The sequence below is a fragment of the Halichoerus grypus genome, chromosome 2, assembly GCF_964656455.1.
Source record: "Halichoerus grypus chromosome 2, mHalGry1.hap1.1, whole genome shotgun sequence".
NCBI classification, from domain to species: Eukaryota; Metazoa; Chordata; class Mammalia; order Carnivora; family Phocidae; genus Halichoerus; species Halichoerus grypus.
The window spans coordinates 176,014,077-176,028,596 of record NC_135713.1 but is presented as its reverse complement, the minus strand read 5'-3'; the positions used below and the strand labels follow the sequence as shown (position 1 = coordinate 176,028,596).

Sequence of the window (14,520 nt, the reverse complement as noted above, 5' to 3'; positions counted from 1 at the left end):
CAGATGCTTAACGACTGAGCCACCCAGGCGCCCCAGTCAAATCTTGCTCTATGGTCTAAATGAGACCAAAGTCCAGTGAAGTTAAAATCGATGATCTGACTAACCACTTCCTTATTGAGTCTGGTTCCTTCCAGAAACTTTCAAGTCTCCACATTGCAAAAAGCATTTAATCAAAGAGAATATACAAGGTTCTTCTGCCCCTTAATAGTTTTTAAGATCTGTTTATAGGAGATTTTAGTACAGCTTCAATGGGACAGAAGAATTTTCTTTAATTTTTTATTAAATAATCATAAAGATGTCTCTAGGATCTCTGTATCTGCAAAAGTCTTATTTTTAGAAATTTAAATATTTGACGGCCGCCTGAGCGGCTCAGTCGGGTAAGCGTCTGCCTTTGGCTCTGATCCTGATTTCCAGTTCCTGGGATTGAGCCCCCCCCTCCCCAGGCTTCCCTGCTCAGCAGGGGGTCTGCTTCTCACTCTTTCTTTCTCTCTGTCCCTCCTCCTCCCTATCACTCGTTTTTTCTCTCTCTCTCTCTCAAAAAATAAATAAAATCTTTCTTTAAAAAAGAAATTTAAATATTTGAATTTATCAGTACCTTAATAACTATTGGTAAGTGATGCATCTCAAAGTATGCCTAGCAGATAGTATGTACGCAGTAAATACTTGTTAAATGAGTAAATGAAAATCCATTTTCACTGCTATATAAAATTTCATTGTATAATTGTATGCCAGTTTATTTATTTGTTCTTCTGACAATGGACATTTGAGTTGTTAGAGCTTTTGCTATTAAGACTGGTGTTGCTAAAAATATTATTGTACATATCAACTCTTCACATGTGCAAGAGGTTCTTTTGGCTATATGTTTAGGCATAGAATTGCTAGCAAGAGTATACCAGTATTCAGCTTTTTACAAGTTGTCTTCCTAACTTTGCTATTGTCTTAATTTCTGCTGAAAGAATCCATGTAAAGAATGGTGTGGTGGATTATAAAATTGAGTGTTGAATTGCAAAATGGTCACAAATTCTCATCATTGTATGCATACCCCTTTGTAATGTGATTTTATTGTTACTCCACTCCTTGACTCTGTACTTGGCTATGTGACTCGCTTTGACCAATAGGACATTAGCAAGTGTGACATAAGCAGAGACTTGAAAAACTTGCATATTGGGGCCTGTCTTCTCTTGTGGCTCTTCAGAACCCTGAGCCCATCATGTGAAAAAAGGCCAGACTAACCTGGTGGTTAGGGGACCTTACATGAGGCATCCCATCTGAGACTTGCCTGGCTCAAGAGCCAACCTAGCCCAGACCAGAATTGCCTGGCCTAACTCACAGAATCATGAGAAATATTAAATGATTTTTTTTAAGTCACTAAATTTTGGAGCTAAATTGTTATATAGTAAAGCATACTGGATAAAAATGGTATCTCATTGTGATCTTGATCTATATTTTTTGATTGTCACTGAGATCAAGTAGGTATCTTCATTATTGGCCATATATATTTCCTCTGCTATGTAATACCTCTTTATGTCTTTTGCCTATTTTACTTTTGTAAGATTGTCTTTTTCTTAGTATTTTAAATTCTTTATATAAGCTGCCTACTTAGTCCTTTTCAGTTATGTGTTTCTCTGGTTTATCTTTTCACTTAAGATATCTTGTAATGAATTTAAGTTTTAATTTTGGTGTTTTATTTATTAGTCTTTTCCTTTATGGATAGCTCTTTTCTGTGTGTCTTAAGAAATCATTCCCTATCCCAAGGCAAAAAGTGTTTATATTTTCTTCTAAAAGTTCTGCTTTTTGACTTTTAAATCTTTAATCCATTTGGAATGGAATTTTGTGCATGGTTCAAAGTAGTAATCCAAATTTTCTTTTCTTATATGGATACCAATTTGAATAATCTCTCCTTTCCCCGCTGCTCTATCTTGCCATAAGGAGTTCCAAAAACACAAGAATCTTTTGAAATGCCCTCTATTCTGTTTCTTGGTTGGTTTCTCTATTTCCATATCTATACAAAACACCTTCATTCTTTATTACTATAATATATGTGTGGAGAGAGAGAGAGATATATACTTTGGACACAAGAACTCTGTCAGATACATGTATCTTGCGAGTATTTTCTCTCCTGTAGTTTACCTTTTTGGTTTTCTTAACAATGTTTCAAAGTGCAAAAGTTTTTAAACTTGGTAAAGTCCAGTTTATCAATTTTCTCTTTTATGGTTCATGCTTTTTAAATCCTAAGAAACAGTTTGTCTCTCCAAGATTGCAAAGATTTTCTCCTTTTTTTTCTAGAAGCTTTATAGTATTAGTTCTTACATTTAGATCTATGATCCATTTCAAATCAGTTGTTGAATTTGAGAAAGAAGGGTTGATGTTCACTTTTTCATATGAATATTCAGTTATTCTAGTACTATTTGTTGAAAAGACTTTCCTTTCACCATTGAATTGCTTTCTACCTTTGTTGAAAATTAATTGACCCACTATATGTGGGTCTAATTATGTATTCTATATTCTGTTCCACTGATCTATATCTGTCCTTTTGCCAGAACCATACTATCATTACTCTAGCTTTATAATAAATCTTGAAATGAGCTGTGCAAGTCTTACAACTTTGTTCTTTATCCAGATTGTTTAGCTATTCTAAGTTCTTTGCATTTCCATATGAATTTGAATCCACTTGTCACTTTTGATTTTTTAAAAAGCTTGCTTAAGAGGCGCCTGGGTGGTTCAGTTGGTTAAGCATCTGACTTCTGCTCAGGTCATGATCTCAGGGTCCTGGGATCCAGTGAGCATCATCCAGTGAGCATGCTCTGCACTCAACGGGGAGTCTGCCTCTCCCTCTCCTTTTCCCTCTGCCCCTCCCCCTGCTCATGCAGCGCTCTCTCACTGTCTCTTTCAAATAAAATCTTCAAAAAAAGAGTTTGCATGAGTTTTGATTGAGATTGCATTAAACCTATATATCAGTTTGAGGGAAATTGTTATAATAACGATATTAAGTCTTTCAAATAATGAACATGGTATATTTCCCCATGTATTTAGGCCCTCTCAATTTCTTTCCTTATTTTTTTTTTTTTTTAAAGATTTTATTTATTTATTTGAGAGGGAATGAGACAGAGAGAGCATGAGAGGGTCAGAGGGAGAAGCAGACTCCCTGCCGAGCAGGGAGCCCGATGCGGGACTCGATCCCGGGTCTCCAGGATCATGACCTGACCTGAAGGCAGACGCTTAACAACTGAGCCACTCAGGCACCCTTGACATAATTTTTTTTTAAAGATTTTATTTATTTGAGAGAGAGAGCAAGCGTGTGCAAGAGCACGTGAACAGGGGGGAGGGGCAGATTCAGAGGGAGAAGCAGGCTCCCCACTGAGCAGGGAGGACATGGGGCTCAATCCCAGGACCCCCGGGATTATGACCTGAGCCAAAGGCAGCCACTGAACTGACTGAGACACCCAGGTGCCTCTTGTTTGCCATAATTTCTGAGTTATCAGAAAGTGTGGTCTATGATGCCCATTCTTTGGAATATGTTAAGACTGGTTTCTTGGCTTAATCATGATAAATGGCTTATGAAAAAATTTGTGTTCTCTAAATGTCAGATGCTGAATCTATTCCTACATTTTATTTCTTTTTTTTTTTAAGGAAATTTTCTTTTTTTTTCAAAGATATTATTTATTTATTTTTGAGAGAGCGAGAGAAAGAGAGACAGTGCTTGCACACGAATTTGGGGGAGGGGCAGAGGGAGAAGCAGACTCCCCTCTGAGCAGGGAGCCGGATCCGGGACTCTATCCCAGGACCCTGGCATCATGACCTGAGCCAAAGGCAGATGCTTAACCAGCTGAGCCACCCAGTGCCCCCTACATTTTATTTCTTAATTGTATTGTTAAAATCTTTTATCTTTGCTTAATATTATTTTTGTTTGCTTGAAATATCAGTAACAGTTGTTTTGAAATCTCCCAGTACAGTGTTGGATTTATCCATTGCTCTGTGTATTTTTAACAATTCTTACATTATAAATTTTGATGCTGTATTGTATTAGTGCTTTCAAATTTAGAATTGTTATTTCTTCCTGCTGAGTGAAACCTTTTATCATTATGTTCTCTGTCCCTAATAATGACTTTTGTCTTTTGTCTTATTTTCAGCCTTTCAAGCATGGATTTTTTAAAAATAACAATTTGCAACATTTTCAAAGTGATAAGTTTAATCTGTTTATTTTGATTATTGACATATTTGGACTGTTTGGACTTTTTTCTATCAAGTACTGTTTTGAAGCTCTCCAACTTTAGGACATGTTAGCTCTCATCTTTCTCTTCCAGATTTATATGTCATTATCCACATTTCACTTCTTTTTAAAATTATCGTCACAGACACTTTTATTATTTTATACAATACTTGGTTAAATAGCCTTATTTATTGCTTACTATTAATGTCTCTATTTTATTGGGCACACAATTCTAGACTAGCTGTTTTATCTCAAAACTCTGATATTATCCCATTGTTTTTTGGCTTTCATTGTTGCTGTTGAGTATTCTGCTTTCATTCTAACTGTTCTTCCATTTTTATTTTTTATTTATTTATTTATTTTTTCTTTTTAAAGATTTTATTTATTTATCTGACAGAGAGAGGCACAGCGAGAGAGGGAACACAAGCAGGGGAAGTGGGAGAGGGAGAAGCAGGCTTCCTGCTGAGCAGGGAGCCTGATGTGGGGCTCAATCCCAGGACCCTGGGATCATGACCTGAGCCGAAGGCAGACGCTTAACGACTGAGCCACCCAGGCGCCCTATTTTTTATTTATTTTTAAAGATTTTATTTATTCATTTGAGAGAGAGAGAGAGACAGAGAGCACAAGCCAGGGGAGTGGCAGAGGGAGAAGCAGACTCCCTGCTGAGAAGGAAGCCTGATTTCGGGGCTCAATCCCAGGACCCAGAGATCATGACCTGAGCTGAAGGCAGACACTTAGCCATCTGAGCCACTCAGGCACCCCACTGTTCTTCCATTTTTAGCGATGTGTCCTTTCTTTCCGACTTCTTTCAAGATCAAGACCTCTTGGGGCGCCTGGGTGGCTCAGTCGTTAAGCGTCTGCTTTCGGCTCAGGTCATGATCCCGGGGTCCTGGGATTGAGCCCCGCATTGGGCTCCCTGCTCAGCGGGAGGCCTGCTTCTCCCTCTCCCCCTCCCCCTGCTTGTGTTCCCTCTGTCGCTGTGCCTCTCTCTGTCAAATAAATAAATAAAATCTTTAAAAAAAAAAAAAAAGATCAAGACCTCTTTACTTTAGTGTTCTGCAATTGGATTGCAGTATTTCTGGATAGGATTTATTTATATTTGTTCTACTTGGGATATATTTTACTTCCTAGATTGATGGACTCATTTTTGGAAATTTTAGGTCTTTATCTTTTTGAATTTACATTTCTCCCATTCCTTATATTCTTCTGGGATTGCAGTTAAAGAAATAATAGACCTTCTCATTCTGTCCTCTGTGTCTCTTATTTGCTTATATTTTCCATCTTATCTCTGCTGCGTTCTTAATAAATTCCCTGGATAGCTCATCCAGTTCACTTCATCTGTGTTTGATCCATGCATTTAATCCATCCATTGCCTTTTAATTTCAACAGTTATTACTTTTAGAAGTTCCATTTGTTTTTCTTTCCTTCAAATCTATTCACGTGTGATAGTTTTTATTGTGTGTTCATCTTTGTAATTGCATCCTTTGTTCTGTAAACATTTTATACATAGTTCTTCTATAATATACTTAATTTGTACTTGAATCTCTGATATCTGTGGTTCTTGTCCTGAAGAAGTAGGGGATTAGTGGGGCCAATTGGAGGGGTCTATTGATAATGGCTTGTTTGCTGGAACTTTTGTGAGTTTATTGATTGATCTTATTCTGTTGGAGTCCAGCAGACCTAATTTACAAAGAGGGTTTACTTCTACTTCTGCTGAGAGCTAGAAAGGCAACTCTGACTTGGGACTACATTAGTGGCCCTTGTGGTTATAGCAGAGGAAATATTCTCTATCTTTTTTGGATCTCCTGCTGGACCTGGGAATTAAACTGATAGGACAGTTTAATTAAGAAAAGACATACTAATAGGAGAAAAGCATACAAACTTTACTATTTTTTTTCACATGTAAATGGGAACCTTCAAGAGAATGAAGACGCCAAGAAGTGACCAGATCAGGACGCTTTTATACCTTTTAGACCAAGAAACAATAAATTTGTGAAGAATTGACAAGACAAAGAAGTTTGATCTAGAGGTAGTAAATGGTGAAGAAATAACTAGGAAGATATGGGTTAATTTAACAAAGTTTGTTTGTACAGATTTATCAGCCCCAAGTTCCCATCTCTGGTGATAAGAATGTCTTCCTTCTTCCTGGTACAGGGAGGCTACCTTTTACATAAGAGTTTTATTTCTTGCTTTCAGGAAGAAAAAGGAAAGTCAGAGTGTCCGTTTTAAAAAACAGAGTGCCATTTCTGAAAAGTGCCTTTATTTCAAAGTAATCAATATTTTGAGATGACATTCTGTTTTTCTTCATGGGTTTTTGCCCAAAGGAAAAGTCGCTAATACAGCTTTTCACCTTCAATTCAGTCTTCCTACAGGGATGTTGCTCTCAGAATCTTCTCAGGGTAGCTTGAGCCCTCTCAATTGCTGGTTGCTCCTATCAGTTTCCTTCCTACTGCTCAGGTTTTCTTCTTTTCCCACCATGCCTCACAACCACCTAGCTCTTAGACCATTCAGTCTCTCTGGATCTGTTGTGTAGTTTACTTATTTTTTTGGCGGGATAGAGGGGACCATGGAAACTGCCTCTTCCCTTTGTGAAACCAGTGATTTCTCAAAGAATATGTCCAATCCAGGGTCCAGTTTTTATGGAGAGGAAGGAACCCTCAAACTTCCTAGTACATGTACCTGACATCACATAGTAAATGTTACTGAAAAGTTTAATTTACATTTTTCCATGTGCAGTATTTTAGTTTATTATTTTATAAAACCCTATCTTGAAGCCATTTGGATGCTAAGAATTCATTGCTACACATAATGACACCATACTTTATCTACTCAGTAGGTTCTAATTTTCTTAAGATAGAAGTGGAGATCCCTAAATGATTATTTTCAGGAAGCTATTTAATATTTAAGAGAAAATGAAACCCAAAATACCCTTTAAAGTTGGCAAAGAATGACAGTTCAATTAGAAAGTGCTGTAGGTCATTCTGGTCTCTTTAATGTTAAATGACCAAAAAATACCAACAGTTACTTCCATTTACCCATCTTAATTGGTGTAGTGGGAACATTACTACCATTTCAATGGATGGATAACATATAGCAAGTTCTAGTATTTTTCCAAACTGTGGATAATAAAAAAAATTTGTTTCATAGATCATAAAGCTTAGAATTATCTGTATCAAGTCCTTCATTTTGATTTAAATAATCTGAAATGTGTACCTTTGTCATTTGCAAATATTCTGTGATTTAACTTATTCTCTTATTAATGACTTGTATGGGCTAGTTTATATTCCCCAGGTATTTAGGGGCAGTAAAGTAGGGAGTCTGTTAAGCAATCTGAATTTGAAATTTTGTCAGAAATACATAAACAGTAAAAACCCACAAAGAAATGACTGAAAGAAGTAAAGGTGAAGTCATCAGTTTTAATGACAGTCCCATTATTTGTCTGTTCGTGATAATCAACAAAGAGGAGTGTTCTCTTAATTCTACTGATGGGAACTGTTTAGAAATACTAGAACATGCTAAACTTTTGGAACTACTTTGTAATCATTTTATTTTTTCTGTGACTCCGGAATTCCTTGGTGAGAATTGAAAGGACTCTCACTAGACTGTTTTGTGTAGTAGAAGAAACATTGAATTTGGATGTGGAAACGTGAGGTGGAACTCTCACTTTGCCATTTATATGCTGCTGAATTGCAATTTAGGGCCCATCCAGCCCTTAAATTTCTCATTTGTAGAAGGTAAGGATTAAAATAACTGTTCCCTACAAAGGGTTGTTAGTATCGGTTTAGCAAGTCTGTATGTAAACTATTAATCACTACACAGAGTAGTTATTGTGGCATAAATCCAAACCCTAACCTTGGGCTAGGTAGAATTCTTAGACTATTAGAATAGAAAGAAAATTATGGCAGTAATTTACTTTATGTGCCTGATAATTGGATGCAGAAAGAGAGATTCAGAAATGTGGAGTAACATTCCCAAGGTCTCAGAGTTAGCTGAATCTCCCAACTTTGGAATGTTACTCCTTTTAGTGTTTTAATTCTTGATATTACTCCCCCATCTTTTTGGTGAAAATGTTTTGCTAAGATTGCATTGGTTATGAAAAACAGATTGAACGTTTAGTAGATTGAGAGAAAAGGAGAAATGGGATTTTTCAAACTGTAATTTTACAATTTACATATTTTCTCTGTTAAAATAAAGTCATGTTTTTGCCCAAAGGAACATAGAATCATATTTTTATATATTGGAAATGAGAGATAAACATTCCCCCCAAATCTGTGAAACCCTTAAAAAGGGGGGTCCCTAAAATGTCCTCCAGGTTGTATCTTTTTAAAATAGGGATTTTTACTTAAAATTTTATCTAATTAAAAATTAGATCTGGAGCAATGGCCTTTTCAACAATTAGAAGACTGTGTAATGTATTTTACACTTCACTAAATTAAGTTGAGGGACATTTTAGGCCAGAAATATATACCCTCATAACCTACTAAACCATTATTGGGAGTTACATTGCGATTTTTTTTTTTTAAGATTTTATTTATTTATTTGACAGAGAGAGACACAGCGAGAGAGGGAACACAAGCAGGGGGAGTGGGAGAGGGAGAAGCAGGCTTCCCACTGAGCATGGAGCCCGATGCGGGGCTCGATCCCAGGACCCTGGGATCATGACCTGAGCTGAAGGCAGACGCTTAACGACTGAGCCACCCAGGCGCCCCTACATTGTGATTTTGAATGCATTTAAATTGTATCCTAACTTGAGGTTTTAATTTGTCTAATTCCCCAAGACTTTAGAAGGTTCAAAAAGAGGGGCACCTGATGGCTCAGTCGGTTAAGTGGCTGGCTCTTGATTTCGGCTCAGGTCACAATCTCAGGGTCTTGGGATTGAGCCCCACATGGAGCCCCATGTTGGGCTCTGTGTTCAGTGGAGAGGCTGCTTGAGGATTCTCTACCTCTCTCTCTGCACCTCCCTTCCCCCCCCCTAAAATAAATAAATAAATCTTTTTAAAAAGTTCAAAAAGATTCAAGGACTTTTTTTTCATATATTCTTATTCAAATAATGAATTTTCAGAGAACATACTTTTACACTGCCCAACCATGTGATAATCTCTGGCTCTTACAGTCAGATGATCTAATAGTCACTGATACTGTGCATGGTGTTTGAATTTGGCTTTTTACCCCTGCACAAGTGGAAAACTATATGAAAGCCTCACTGGTCAAAATATATTTATTACGGTTTGCTTAGATTATTAAGTTTCCAATAATAAATTGCAATTTCTTAATCTTAACAGTTTTAGAAAAATCTACGCTGTTTTGAAGTAGTCTGTGAATGAATGTACTAAATAGTCTAAGTATACACATTTCTGAAAGCAAGAAATATTCAAGTTGGCTGTCTTTGCATGACTTGTATGAAGAACAGTGTGCATTATTGAGAAAGCTGAGTTAATATTTTTATGAGAAAGTAGAATCATTTGAATAAATGATTTTTTTTTAAAGGAAGTGTGTTCATTTTACTTTGGAATACAGTGGCCAAGAAAATTAGAGCCAATGACTTCATCACTCCTCTTTTCCTTTTCATCTTGTTAAATTCTCCACTAACTGATATTACTCTGGGAGTTGTTTTTCATGTCATCCATAAATGTTTTCTGTGTTGTTTTAGGGAACTCAAAGTAATTTAGTTTCACATTGTTTTTGCATTACAAGTGTAGCTAATGTTTAAAATGAATGAAATATTATAGTCTTAGCAGTAGATGTACAACCTACAAAAAACCTTTGTGAGCTGATTTTGGCAGTATTTTCTCAGCACTTCTGCCAGAAACAAAAGACCCCACACGTCTTAATATCAGCCTTTCATTTTAAATGCTTCACCTGTGTTTAAAACTTGCTAGTTGCAACCTTTTAAAGCATTCCTTGTATCTAGATATATTTTCACGATGAAAATTATTATTTGATGTTTGAGTTATGCTTCTTTCCTATTTCTGACTTCTAATCCTATCCACAGACCTATATAGTTTATTTTAACAGTTTCATTCTTAAAAATAAATCTTAACTTAGTTGCATGCTATTAAAATTGATATTACAACTCTCACTGCAAAGTAAGCTCCATTGGATGTCAAGAATATGTGCTAGATTCCTGTTAGAGGAGATTTCAGTCCTTTAAATAAGCTAGGAATACTTTGGATTTATCCCCACGCCTAGGAATCTGACTGACATTGTTTCGTAACAAATTTCCAAAAAAAATTTTTTAAAGACTTTATTTACTTTCAGAGAGGAGAGAGTGCGTGAATTTAAAGTAGCTGTGCAGTTGGGTGGTTTATCTCCAGTTACGTTCACCTGGTCAGACAGACCATAAGGATGCAGGTTGTTCCAGGGACATTCCAGTTTTGCAAAGTGTATATGTGATTGAGGAAGATGGGGACAAAGGAAATGAGGGTGTTTTCAAGGGAGTTTTAAAAGACAAGGAATAGGGGCGCCTGGGTGGCTCAGTCGTTAAGCGTCTGCCTTCGGCTCAGGTCATGATCTCAGGGTCCTGGGATTGAGCCCCGCATCGGGCTCCCTGCTCGGCGGGAAGCCTGCTTCTCCCTCTCCCACTCCCCTTGCTTGTGTTCCCTCTCTCGCTGTGTCTCTCTCTGTCAAATAAATAAATAAAATCTTAAAAAAAAAAAAGACAAGGAATAGTATAAAATATTTTCAAAAATGGTTAAAATGCAAAAAAGTTTTGATGCTTTTATAAGCTTAACTATTTAGAACACAAGTGATTCTTTGCATGTTTGGCTTTATTTTTATAGTTCTTTTGGGAATGGCAAAAGTTTTTCAAAACTGTGAACTTATTTTGTTTGTAAGAAGTAGACTGATTAAAAGAAAATAACTTAGTTCCCTTGGTTATTTCTTACAAAACAAAATTCCAGACTATTTTGTTTTCCAGAGAATTTTTTGAGTAGGAAATGTCAGTAAGCTGTTTTCTTTTTTAACATATTGTGTAAGAACACATTGTTTGCTCAGATGAAAATTCCTGTTGCAATATCTTTAAAAACATCTTCAAACAATTGCATAATACCATTGTTATAAGTAAGGACTCAAATGGGCTCAAGTTGTTTTGGATAAAAATTATTATCTTTTTTTTTTTTTTTAAGATTTTATTTATTTGACAGAAGCAGAGAGAGGGGCAGGCAGAGGGAGAGGGAGAAGCAGGTTCCCTGCTGAGCAAGGAACGTGATGTGGGACTTGATCCCAGGACCCTGGGATCATGACCTGAGCCAAAGGCAGACAACCGACTGAGCCACTCAAGCACCCAAAAGTTTTTATCTCTTAAAGATGATACTACAGAAAAGAGTAAGCCTGGGGAAATGAGGTCAATTATCACAGTGTTTTGCAGAGGGACAAGTTTTAGAATTTTTTCTTCATAACACACATGCCCCTTTGTGACTTGTTCATCTTTTTGCCACAAATTAATTACATTTTATTTATTGTGATATAGGTGAATAGGCTGTTCATCTCTGAAAAAAAATTGCCTATAGAATTTGGCTTAATATGAATGTACCAGTTTTAAGTTTTTACAGAACTTAAATATGGCTTCTAGTTAAATGATTAGAAGATAGAAAATCCTACACTCCTTTATTATATGGTCCACTTCAATATCCTCAGTTAATTTTATTAAGAAAGCCCAGAAAGCATGATTTGTGGAGTACATTTACATCTTATGAACCTATTTTGATGCTCTGGTTTTAGAGATTTTCACAAAAAACTTCATTTATCTTTTTTTGTAATTGCTTGGACTGTATCTTTTGAAAACATCTTCACATAAGTATGACTTAAGTTTGCAGAATCAAATTTCCAGCTTTTATGAACTCTTCTGAATGTACTGTACTCTGAGCTCCCATACTTGCTCCTGTACTTTCTTCCTCATCATTACAGCTAGTATATATATTGAGTTCATATGAAAGGTGAGATAATATGTTAGTATTTTATTTTATTTTTTAAGATTTATTTATTTATTTATTTATTTGACAGAGAGAGAGACAGCAAGAGAGGGAACACAAGCAGGAGGAGTGGGAGAGGGAGAAGCAGGCTTCCCGCTCAGCAGGGAGCCCGATGCGGGGCTTGATCCCAGGACCCTGAGATCATGACCCGAGCCGAAGGCAGACGCTTAACCGACTGAGCCACACAGGCATCCCTATTAGTATTTTATATACATTACCTTGTTTGATCTTCATAGCAACCCTTTGATATGTGTCATGTTATCTCTATTTTACAGGTTAAAGAAACTGATGTTTAGAGAGATTTAGAAATTTGTCCAAGCTCATAGAAGTTTGAGTTTGAATCCAGTTCTGTTAGACTCCAAAACCTGTTTTCTTCCCACTAAGTTAGATACTGTATATCTATTTCATTTTAAGTGAAGTCCTGTGCTCATCTGGCTTCCCTGTCAGAAGAAAGAACCCTTTGGAGGACAAGGAGCTTGTGTTATTCATATTTATGTCTTCAGAGCCTGATACAGACTCCAGAATTTTTTAAATAAGCACTGAATGAAAGACACTAACATCATTGAAATGGTGGCAGTGAGGCATGTACCAATGAAGTAGTTTCTCTAGTGTAGGCAGTTTACCGCTTCATATACCTCCTGCCCTTTTGATGTGGTTATACACATGCATGTCCAAACACACACATGTACACGCACTCTTTCATCCTTACCAATCCTGTGACAGTGATAATTTGTTCTCATTTTGTAGATCAGAAAATCAAGATCTGGGGGTGCCTGGCTGGCTCAGTTGGTAGAGCATGTGACTCTTAGATCTTGGGGTTGTGAGTATGAGCCCCATGTTGGGTGTAGAGATTACTTAAAAATAAAATCTAAAAAGACAGTAACAAGCAAACAAAAGAAAAGATCTAGGAAAAAAAAAGAGATTTGCTCAAGATCACACCACTAGTTAGTGACAAATCTGGGATGCAAATCAAGATTTTCAAACTTTAAATCTTAATAATCATCTACTCCAGGCTATCCATCTGTGCTAATGGAAACCTATACTTTATTTCTTGATATGTTTATTTGCTTATTGAGAAATGATGGCAAGAAAACAAAGGTGTCCACAAATGAATTGTGTCTAAAGAAGACACCTTCTGTTGAAGTGATGAATGTATGCTCTTTGCTCAGTCTTTTTATATGTAGTCTTTCACTTATTTTCCTTTACAAAGCATATATTTTGTAAGTGGTAATTACAGTTAAAATTTTAGTTAAGGAATAAAATAGTTCCAACTAACGAACTATAGGAACACTAAATCCATGACCATATCATATTGTGATCAGCTGAATATAGGTCTAGCAGGATTCCTGGCACATTCAGAGTGTATTAAGAGTGCATTGCAGACTTGATCAAAGTACTATGCTTTTTCTTTTCTTTCTTTTTTTTTTTTAAGATTTATTTATTTGAGGGGCACCTAGGTGGCTCAGACGTTAAGCGTCTGCCTTCGGCTTAGGTCATGATCCCAGGATCCTGGGATCGAGCCCCGCATCGGGCTCCCTGCTCCTTGGGAAGCCTGCTTCTCCCTCTCCCACCCCCCCTGCTTGTGTTCCCTCTTTCGCTGTGTCTCTCTTTGTCAAATAAATAAATAAAATCTTAAAAAAAAAAGATTTATTTGAGAGGGAGAGAATGAGTGAGCACGGGGGGGGGGGGAGGGCAGAGGGAGAGAGAGAATCAGCTCAGTCCTAGCACCCTGAGATCATGACCTGAGCCAAAATCAGGAGGCAGCCAGGCACCCTGAAGTACTGTGCTTCTTGAGTAGAAAGATTTGCTTTACTAACACCTGAAAGAATTATAACAGTTATAGGCAATCTGGTGTTTTTGTGTAGAATAATTAATGTCAGCACAATTTATATGTTGTAATACAGGGATTTAAAAGTAAAAATTTATACCTATACATGTAATATGAAGCATGATATAAAGAGTACATTTAACATATCTTAGACATTTATAATTTTTATTTTTTTAGGCCCATATTTTTTTTTTCAGTAGAATTTTTTCCTAAATAAAATTGGTTTTTGATCTGTATCAACATTTTTGATATGTTTGGTAGTATAATCCATTTTTTTCTAATAATGCTAAAAGAATGGTGAAAGACTGGTAAAATTTGAGTAGTGTGTATAATATTAAATTATGACTCAGAAAGACTTCAGGGGCGCCTGGGTGGCTCAGTCAGTTAAGCATCCGACTTTTGATTTTGTCTCAGGTCATGATCTCAAGGGTTGTGAGATCGAGTTCCATATTGGGCTCCATGCTGGGCGTGGAGCCTGCTTAAGATTCTCTCTCTCAGGGCACCTGGGTGGC

General features: G+C 36.7%; 1 protein-coding gene across 10 annotated transcripts in view; it reads left to right on the top strand.

Annotated features, from left to right (window-relative positions):
- Positions 1-14,520, top strand: part of VMP1 (vacuole membrane protein 1) — a 137,050-nt gene that overhangs the window by 6,341 nt on the left and 116,189 nt on the right. The gene's annotated exons all lie outside the window — the stretch shown is intronic.